The sequence below is a fragment of the Haliotis rubra genome, unplaced genomic scaffold (assembly GCF_003918875.1).
Source record: "Haliotis rubra isolate DU_JTF1 unplaced genomic scaffold, ASM391887v1 Scf398, whole genome shotgun sequence".
In the NCBI taxonomy this organism is placed as follows: Eukaryota; Metazoa; Mollusca; class Gastropoda; order Lepetellida; family Haliotidae; genus Haliotis; species Haliotis rubra.
Genome location: NW_025767077.1, coordinates 726,711 through 738,142, shown reverse-complemented (window position 1 = coordinate 738,142; position 11,432 = coordinate 726,711).

The window sequence follows — 11,432 nt, the reverse complement described above, 5'->3', positions numbered from 1 at the left end:
CATGGGTTACTGAAGTCCAGGGGCGGTGGGGTAGCCTAGTGGTTAATGCATTCGCTCGTCATGCTGAAGACACGGGTTCGATTCCCCACATAGGTACAATTTGTGAAGCCCATTTGTGGTGTCCCCAGCCATGATATTGCTGGAATATTGCTAAAAGCGGCCTACTTACTTACTCACTACTGAAGACCAATTCTAACCCGGATCTTCACAGGTCGGTATACATTGAAGCAGATATGTGTGTGTGCAAGGATATGTCATAGGATTCACAACTGGAAGATTGTGATATTTTGTACTTGTGTTATCTATGGATTATTGTCAATACTATATTATGAACATACACTCCAGTACTCACCTGCCCTGTCTCCACCCCGTCTCCACCCCCTACATCATTTCCCCAAGGGGTGGTGGGGTAGCCTAGTGGTTAAAGCATTCGCTCGTCATGCCAAAGCCCCGGGTTCGATTCCCCACATCGGTACAATGTGTGAAGCCCATTTCTAGTGTCCCCCGCTGTGATATTGCTGGAATGTTGCTAAAAGCGGTGTGAAACCATACTCACTTACTCACTCATTTCCCCAAATTCCACTTGTTTTATTATCCCCCGCAACTCGTTTTGCGGGGGGTATTAAAATGGACTCCCTCCGTGCATCTGTGCGTCCGTGCGGAGCAGAACTTTAAAACCATTCAATATTTCTTCACCAAACTTGGTACATGGATAGATCTGGTGGTGTGCTGGTGCTTTTTGATAGTTTTGGTATTCTGAATTAAATATCTTTGGCTTTCCATGGCAACAAGTTTGACTTAGACTGAAATTGGTGGTAGTGCTCCTTTCTGCAGCAGAACCTTTAAAACCTTTCAATACTCTCCTTCCACTTTTCCAGATACACACCAAAACATTTAACGTAATCATAACTCATAGACATATTTATGAAGAGTATTTTGCCATTGCGGAAGATATTGATGACTTTGTCTTCTTGTTATCCCCCGCAATGCGTTTTGCGGGGGGTATTAACATGGACTCCGTCCGTGGGTCCATGCGTCCGTGCACATTTGTCTTTTCCGGAGCAGAGCTATAAAACCGTTCAATATTTCTTCATCAAACTTGGCACATAGATAGATCTGGTGGTGTACTGGTGCCTTTTGGTAGTTTTGGAATTCTGAATAAAACATTTTGGCGTTTCCATGGCAACAAGTTTGACTTAGCCTGAAATTGGTGGTAGTGCTCCTTTCCGGAGCAGAACTCTAAACCGTTTACTATTTCTTCACCAAACTTGGTACATAGATAGATCTGGTGGTGTACTGGTGCCTTTTGATAGTTTTGGTATTCTGAATAAAATATTTTTGGCGTTTCCATGGCAACAAGTTTGACTTAGACTGGGACTGGTGGTAGTGCTCCTTTCTGGAGCAGAACCTTTAAAACCTTTCAATACTCTCCTTCCACTTTTCCAGATACACACCAAAACATTTGACATATTCATGAAGAGTATTTTGCCATTGCAGGGGAAACTGATGACTTTGTCTTCTTGTGTTACTAATAATGTCTATCTATGCTGTGTTATTATTGGATATAATATCCTGACATTATTGTGTTTAGTTTAGGTTTAATTATTTGACAGGCAAAATCACAATATTGTTAATTGTTTAAAATGGCAGACCAAGTTGTAATATTGTGTGAATTATGTATATCATTACAGAGATGAAATGACATTATTGTGTGAACATTGTTTAATGACAGACGGATTGACAAGAATGTGTATATTATTTACAATGAGGGACTAAGTTACACTATTGTGTGAAATATTTATTTAACAGATAAAATCACATTATTGTGTGAATTGTTTATAATGATAGACAGAATGACAATGTGTAAATTGTTCAGAATTATGGGCTAAGTTGTGTGAACTGTTAATACAGACGAAGTATATGACAGTATTGTGTGTACTAGTAATATTGACAAAGTAAATAACAATATTGTGTAAACCCGTGAAGATCCGGGTTAGAATTGATCTTCAGTAAGCCATGCTTGTCGTAAGAGGCAACTAACGGGATCAGGTGGTGACACATGTCATCAAATCCCATTTGCATAGATCGATGCTCATGCTGTTGATCACTGGATTGTCTGGTCCAGACTTGATTATTTACAGACCACCGCCATATAGCTTAAATATTGCTGAGTGCGGCGTAAAACTTGACTCACTCACTCTCAGATTATTTAATTGTGTTTTAGGAGGAGCCTCCACCAACAGCCTCGCAGAAACTACAATGCGAACTGCAATACTCTTTCACTGCAGACATCTGATTGGGTAATCCAGTATTCCTCTTTGACAGAAGTGAGGTGAGGTGAAATTGGGTTTAACGTCGTGCTTGAGTATATTTCGCTCATATGACGATATGCATGCGTGTGTATGTGTACGTGCGGCTGCTTGTACTAGCCCAGACAGGGACCAACAAGTACCATATTTTAACGTCTTTTGGTATGACGCGATCGGGGATCGAACCTGCGACCTTCCGCTCTCAGGGCGTACGCTCAAACCACTACACCACGGAGGCGGTCCCTTTGACAGAAGTGAATATTGTTGCTATGCAGATGGTGAACAGCCTTTGTTGTGACTTTACAATAATAAGTGCCCCAGGTGCATAGAAAGTTGACACTTGCCATGAATAGCTGCACGATTGCTGATGTGGCTTCCTACAGTAATCACTCTAACATTTGAAAGTTTGACAAAGGTGGTGCATATTAAAACCATACACAGTTGGTTGTGTTAGTGAATTGTCTGAGTTTATATGTCGTTGTCGTTGTGGAGAGTAGCATCCTTGGTCATACTGGAAACCAATTATCATGGGTTGAAATCTTGGTGTTTTATTTCCAGGTTTGACATCACAATACATCATTTGTTTGCTCGCTCACTCACTCACTCACTCACTCACTCACTCACTCACTCACTCACTCACTCACTCACTCAGGGTACAGTGTGTGAAGCCCATTTCTGGTGTCTCTCATCGCGATATTGCTGTAATGTTCCTACAATTGACGTAAAGCTAAACTATACTTGCTCAGTTCAGCTCAGCTCAGGGGCGGTGGGGTAGCCTAATGGTTAAAGCGTTGGCTCGTCACGCCGAAGACCTGGGTTCGAATCCGAACATGGGCACAATGTTTGAAGCCCATTTCTGGTGTCTCCTGCCGTGATGTTGCTGGAATATTGTTAAAAGCGGCATAAAACCAAACTCAGTCAGTCAGTCAGTCAGTCAGCTCAGCTCAGCTCAGCTCAGCTCAGCTCAGCTCAGCTCAGCTCAGCTCAGCTCAGCTCAGCTCAGCTCAGCTCAGCTCAGCTCAGCTCAGCTCAGCTCAGCTCAGCTCAGCTCGCTCGCTCGCTCAGTCACTCACTCGCTCACTCACTCACTCTTCACAGTAGTGACCAGGCAGTTCAGTCCTAGTCCTGTTGCTGTTAAAAAGGGGACTTTGCAGTAACTTAGTTGTTAAGTGTTTACTCATCATGTCTTATACCTGGGTTCATGTCTTTACATGGGTACAGAGTGTGAAACCCATTTGTGGTGTCCCCCACTGTGATATTGCTTGAATATTGTTAGAAGGCACACACTTACTCATTTTTAAAAGATCTAAGGACTGTTTAAGTAGGGGATCTTGTAAAGACTACACACAGATTGGTGTTCAATTGGCATAGGGATGCATGCATGATCAAAGTGGAAATATGGCCAATATTGTTTATATAATGCCACTAAATAACGACCTACATGATCTCATGACAAACATAATTCAGAAAAAGAATGCTCACATTCAAAATTTCTGTTTATTTTTCAATCTATTCGGGTTAATCTGTAAAATATTATTTATTATTGTTAATCGAAGTGAGTCGCACATTTCACAGCCATTAAAATAATGCATTCAAAATGTATGTTGCAAAAATGTCAAAGTATGTTCACAACTGTCTTCTATACTCTCAGTTTTTACTTTAGAATATATGTCTTTCTTTATGATTTTTTCTGCCTGGTATGTGGAGAATGAAGATCTCTTATCACTCAGTTTAACTTCTCAACCTTTTCCATAAAAATACAACCAACTACATGTAGAATAAAATGAAGCAAGGGAGACAACTCTAAGAGGCTTCATGAAACTGAGGGCTCTCTGTAGTAGCCGGACCCTTTAAGAGAGCACCATTCGGGTTTGTGCCAAGAGCTTGGATGTAGTGGAGTTGATTATTGAAAGCGTGTCTTGCGGCAATGAAGTTCAACAAACGCCATTTTGTTAACACATTTCTTTAGGGTAACTTGTGCCCCTTCCCCATAGAAGCTCTCCTTTATGCTGTTGCAGTTTAAATAATGGCAGTGACTGAAACCAGGGGACTAAATATTATCTTGACTCGGTCGATCACGTGATGTGTGTCGGTCAATATCATCGGCCAGCATCAAGCCTGGTAACATGTTTCAATCAATTTATATGCTTAATTTAATGTATTTTTTCACGAGTTCATCTGGTTTTGATATGAACAGTAAAATACTTGTATCAGATGAAATAGAATTTAAAAAAGTACAAATTGATTTTGAAAAAAATTGGTTTTGGGTTTCTCAGAAAAAGGATAATCCGAGATAGTAAATTGAAAGAATTTTTTTTTAAGACAAAGATAAAAGTAATTTAAGATTTTACAAAAAATTAATGTAATTCTTCTAGTGCACGGCTGTTTTTGTGTTAACATTAGCGTGGTGTATCTAGGTCAGATTGTTTTATTGGATTTTGAGGAAGTTTGAGCTATTTGAAGTTGGATACTGATTTTTAAAAATCAGATTACATTGTTTACATCAATCTGGAAATATTTGATTAATAATCTGAATCCTATGGTATTGGCAAAAGCTTAAGGAAAAACTGCAATGTTGGCTTGGTGCATTTGATCTGGATGATCGAGATAAAAGTGAAAATTGTCTTTGAAAAAATCCAATGATTTGGCTTAACTCATCATTGAGTGCATCTCTTTGATGATGCGCAAGTTCATCATCATCTGGCGTGCATTACCTCAGATGTGAGGTGTTAGCTGGGTTGTGAGGAGTTGGCGGGGACAAGGAGTACATGTGGATGTTGGTTTGGGGGGATGGAAACGTGGGTGGAGATGCAGTAAATGTGCAATGTGTGTGTGTGTGCGCATGTGCACGCATGAGAGTGTGCTTGAGAGTGTGTGTATATGTGGATGTGTGTGCATGTGTGTTGTGGGTGTAATGTGTAGGTGTGTAGACATGAGTGTAAATCTGTGTGTGTTTATTTATGTGTGGGTTTATATGAGTATGTGAGTGAGTGAGTGTGTGTGTGTGTGTGTGTGTAGATGTGAGTGTATATGTGGATGTGAGTGTGTGTTGTGAGTGTACTTGTGAGTGTAGATGTGTGGGCAGGAACACATGAGTGTGTAAATCTGAGTGTGTGTTTATTTATGTGTGGGTCTATATATGAGTGTGTGTGTGTGTGTGCGAGAGCGTGTGTGTGTGTGTGTGGGTGTAGCTCTGATAGCTGTTGAAGTTGAAGTTGATGTTGAATTGGTGTGGATATAGATGTGATAATTGGTGCGAATGTGGAAGTTGTGGGGAATAAGGAAACAGGTTGAAGCAGATGTGGTTTGTATGGAGTGAGTGAGTGAGTTTAGTTTTACGCTGCACTCAGCAACATTCCAGCGGTCTGTAAATAATCGAGTCTGGACCAGACAATCCAGTGATTAACAGCATGAGCATTGATCTGCGCAATTGGGAACCGATGACATGTGTCAACCAAGCCAGCGACCTTGACCACCCGATTAGTCCCCTCTTACGACAAGCATGGGTTACTGAAGATCAATGTTGTAACCAGGACCTTCACGGGTGGGCTTGTATGGAGGTCAGTGATGATGATGATGATGATGATGATGATAACAAGCGTTCGGTTTGTATGGATGTAGATGTTGTAAACGATGAGGTAGTGATGTTGTAATACACTTGTCATATTAATTATTACATGACAAAGACATTGCCATCGGCTATTGGCTTGCTGTCCTCTTGGACTAATGGTTTACTCTAATGAAGTGATGCGTATCGGTTGACTGAGTGGCAGAAGGTCTGCTGGCGACAATGAAAACCCAGAGCTTACAGAACTTACCTCCCCCTAGTGTTTCCCCCAGGATTATGAAAGGACAGGGTAGACTCTGAGAAAAAAGGGCACTTTAAGATTCAAAGGGGCATTCAGCAAACAAAAAAGGCACAACAATTAAGGGTTTAATTTTTTACTGTGGCTGACATCATTTGGGACTGTTTGGCATGCTTTGATACAAGTTCATAAAATTATTCGTTCATATTCTCCTCTTCTTTCGTGCCAAGAACTTGGCCACACACACTTCCTCAAGTCAATGTCAGTAGAAGACTTAGCATTCATGCTGACCCTAAGTAGCTTGGTGCAGTTATTTACTTTCAGCCTGTTCCTATGGTCTGTCACAATGAGTTTCACCTGGAGAAGACTCTCTCAACCTCTGATGTAGATAGGCTCACAGTAGCATGGATACTCAGGAGCTTCACAATGTTTGGGTAGAGGTCTCCCAGTTGTGGCTTGAGGTTTGTCAGTCTTCAGGATATTGGATGGTGAACAGGTGTCAACTTCCTCAGCAAAGAGTTCCTAGATCTGAATCCACTCAAGCTGTGTTTTATCAACATCCAGGCCAAAGTGCTCTGCCAGTTCTGTAATGTGCAAAATTTAAATATTATGTCAATATATGAAAATGTGACATCCAGCTTGTGTCCAAACCATGGATCCATTTCGTCCTTTCATATTCCACTTGGGGGAAACACTATCCCCAATGTATGTACTGACAATCTTTACAGTGTGTGACCCAGCTGACTGTACTTCATGCCCATCTCCTACAATGTGTGATCCAGCTGATTGTGTCTCATGCCCATCTCCTACAATGTGTGATCCAGCTGATTGTGTCTCATGCCCATCTCCTACAATGTGTGATCCAGCTGATTGTGTCTCATGCCCATCTCCTACAATGTGTGATCCAGCTGATTGTGTCTCATGCCCATCTCCTCCCAGCTGATTGTGTCTCATGCCCATCTCCTACAATGTGTGATCCAGCTGATTGTGTCTCATGCCCATCTCCTACAATGTGTGATCCAGCTGATTGTGTCTCATGCCCATCTCCTACAATGTGTGATCCAGCTGATTGTGTCTCATGCCCATCTCCTACAATGTGTGATCCAGCTGATTGTGTCTCATGCCCATCTCCTACAATGTGTGACCCAGCTGATTGTGTCTCATGCCCATCTCCTGCAATGTGTGACACAGCTGATTGTGTCTCATGCCCATCTCCTGCAATGTGTGATCCAGCTGATTGTGTCTCATGCCCATCTCCTACAATGTGTGATCCAGCTGATTGTGTCTCATGCCCATCTCCTACAATGTGTGATCCAGCTGATTGTGTCTCATGCCCATCTCCTACAATGTGTGACCCAGCTGATTGTGTCTCATGCCCATCTCCTGCAATGTGTGACACAGCTGACTGTACTTCATGCCCATCTCCTACAATGTGTGACCCAGCTGATTGTGTCTCATACCCATCTCCTACAATGTTTGATCTAGCTGATTGTCTCACATTATGTCGATGTGGGAGTTAAGGGTTGGTTGATGGGTTGCAGTGTAGAACACTGTGTCGGACATTCCGTGAAGCCAGCCAGCCATCTTGAACAGTCTGTCAGTTACAGTAGGAAGCTGTACATATTAATCTTGTGTCAAGGAGAAGGGCAAACAGGGACACTTGTTTTCAAAATGCGTGAGGTGCTTGTTGGAGCAAAGCACTTACTACTTCAAACATGATATGGCTGTTGTTTTATCAGACAGGGTGGCCTCATGAAAATGTGGATTTTTAATTACAACTTCAGGTCCTGTTTTTTTCACATCTTGGTCATTAAAGTGCACATTAATTGACTGGGTGCGTTGTGTAGTGGTGCCGCTGACGAGTGATTCCCAGCTATTGAAATATATGTTACTAAATTGAATATATATAAGTATTTGTGTCTTTCTTAAGGTGAGTTGTCACTTCATTTGATAACTGAAAGGGCATACAATGTTTCACTGTGAAATGTTCTAAATGAGTTATTGAAATTGCTCCCTTGAAAATACATGCAGAAGATGTCATGTGACTGTTTATACTGATGGGGGCAATATTCCAGATATATCACGGGGTGGTGTACATTATCTTGGCCAGGCAAACTATTGGTTGATAATGTGAGCAAATATCCCATGTGTAACCAACCACAAATAGTCTGACCTACCAACTCACCAAGCCAGACTGACCAACTCACCAAGCTGGACCAACCAACTCACCAAGCTGGACCAACCAACTCACCAAGCCAGACCAACCAACTTACCAAACCAGACCAACAAACTCACCAAGCCTGACCAACAAACTCACCAAGTCAGACTGACCAACTCACCAAGCCAGTCCAACCAACTCACCAAGCTAGATCAACCAACATGCCAAGCCAAATCAACCTTCTCACCAAGCCAGACCAACCAAGTCATCAAACCAGACCAACTGTGTCAAGCCAGACGAGCCAAGTCATAAAGCCAGACCAAACAAGTCATCAAGTCTGTCCAACCAACTCACCAAGCCAGACCAACAAGTCACCAAACCAGACCAACCACCATGCCAAGCCAGACCAACCAACTGACCAAGCCAGACCAACCAAATCATCATGTCTGTCCAACCAACTCACCAAGCCAACCAACCATTATACCAAGCCACACCAACAAAATCATCATGTCTGTCCAGCCAACTCACCAAGCCAGACCAACCAAATCACCAAGCCACACCAATGAAATCATCAAGTCTGTCCCACCAAGTCACCAAACCAGACCAACCAACTCACCAAGCCAGACCAACCACCATGCCAAGCCAGACCAACCAAATCATCATGTCTGTCCAACCAACTCACCAAGCCAGACCAACCAACTCACCAAGCCAGACCAACCACCATGCCAAGCCAGACCAACCAAATCATCATGTCTGTCCAGCCAACTCACCAAACCAGACCAACCAACTCACCAAGCCAGACCAACCAAATCATCATGTCTGTCCAACCAACTCACCAATCCAACCAACCAACATACCAAGCCAGACCAACCAACTCACCAAGCCACTCCAACCAAATCATCATTTCTGTCCAGCCAACTCACCAAGCCAGACCAACCAACTCACCAAGCCAGACCAACCAAATCACCAAGCCACACCAACGAAATCATCACGTCTGTCCCACCAAGTCACCAAACCAGACCAACCAACTCACCAAGCCAGACCAACCAAATCATCATGTCTGTCCAACCAACTTACCAAGCCAGACCAACCAACATACCAAACCAGACCAACCAACTCACCAAGCCAGACCAACCAACATACCAAGCCAGACCAACTAAACCATGAGCCAGTCCAATGAAGTCCACAAGACCATTCCAGTTATAATTATGGCCTCTCATGATAAACTGTTGTACCTCAAGTCCCCCATATGGTTTGATCATATGTGCCAAGAACACGCCTCCTGTATGTAAGTACCAGAAAATCTCCCACGCCATCAAAATATTACCGGACAATATTCATAAATCAGTTCTACATACTGCCCTGGGTCCTGGTCATTCACCCCTGACAAACGACTCTCCATGTCAGCAATACAGGTCCCTTGGCTATAGCACTGATTTATGGCCCATCTTTTTTCTCCAGTAACAGGGCACATAGTCCAGTGGACAGGCCCAGGTCATATACCAGGTGAAATGAAGCAATGATGGTTGTAATGAGATCGAGTGTGGTATTTTATTTATTACCCACGTCTTGCATACATTGAATTGACAAAATAGCGTATTTTTGTTATAGTTATGGTTTCAAACCGAAACCAGTTTCATAAAGAGGTTGCGGAAGAATTTTGTTCTGAAGTACACTTTTGCATGACGTCACACTGTATTGACGTCACTACGCCATTCGCGTCTGTCCACTTGGTAACCGACGTCACGATGCATGTCAGTTGTCATCGCCTCTCGTACAGTAAACTACTCCGTAGCACCCCGTTTCTTGGTTTGCAACTGCTTCACTCGGCTAACATCACTGGTGGAAACATTGCATTTATGTTTTACGATGGATATAATGTCTCAGTTCGACTCACAATTAAACAGCAACGTTCGCAATGTTTACATTCCCACAATGCATCTAAGTTGTAGAATGAATGAATTCACGTGTTTGTTATGAATGAACAAGTAGTTCCGTCACAACGTGACCTAACTGAGAGGTCATCGGTTATCCAATCAAATCGTTAGAATCTCAGGTCAAGTCGTTCGACACAGGTCAACGCGATACGACACTCGTGTGATGTACAAAATTAGTATGCAACTACCCATACGTTGACTACGTGGGTAATAAATTTGGATACTAAGGGACCATTCATAATTTATGGCTGGGTGGGTGTGGGGTGATGATGATTTTTATGGAGAAGCATGTGCAATGTAAATGACCCCCCCTAAAATTTATGTACAAAGTAAGTGACCCCCCTGCATGTCATGTACAAAATAAATGACCCCCCTCCCTTCTTATAATTGTTTAGCATATTTTTTACAATATATTTATGTACAAAACTGATGACCCCTAGCACATGTGTACAGAATTGATGACACCCCCACCCACCCCAAAAAGTAAAAAAAAAAGTCCCTAAACATCAGTCTAATTCCCCTCATTGAATCACAGAGTAGATATGGTATCTCCTAAATCAAGAGACTGTTTCAACTAGGTATCTGCTCGGATGAATTGGTCCCACAGGGAGCATGTGATCAATACTCCCCAAGGAGTTGAGAAAGACATTTGAGAGCACATTGCTCACAAATCTGTTGGCAATTTCTGCAAGGATAGTATTGCCGAGGGGCTCGTTGTCAGCACGGTTACTACAGATGTGTATCCCAGGTACATTTCTATATACAGAAATGTACCCTAGCCAAAATCAGAATACAGAAATGGAATATTACTAAAAGCGGTGCAAAACTAAACTTACTCACTCACTCTCTATCTTGAAACAATATAAAGAATATAATTTGTTGTTGGCATTTTTGGAGTTGATGAATAATAAGAGTGAGTGAGTATGGTTTTATGCCGCTTTTAGCAATATTCCGGCAGAATCCCGACTGGGGACACCAGAAATGGGCTTCACACATTGTACCTATGAGGGGAGTCAAACCCGGGTCTTTGGTGTGACGAGCAATGTTTTAACCAGTAGGCTACCCCACCGCCCCTGAATAATAAGAAAGGTATGATACTTTATGCAAATCAAGAGTGACAACGGTATAAGAATGAATACTGAAACGTTGCATTATAATATAATAAAGAGGTTGTCATCCATAAAGTATCTTACCTTTCTTACTCTGAAAGTGTATGTACAGT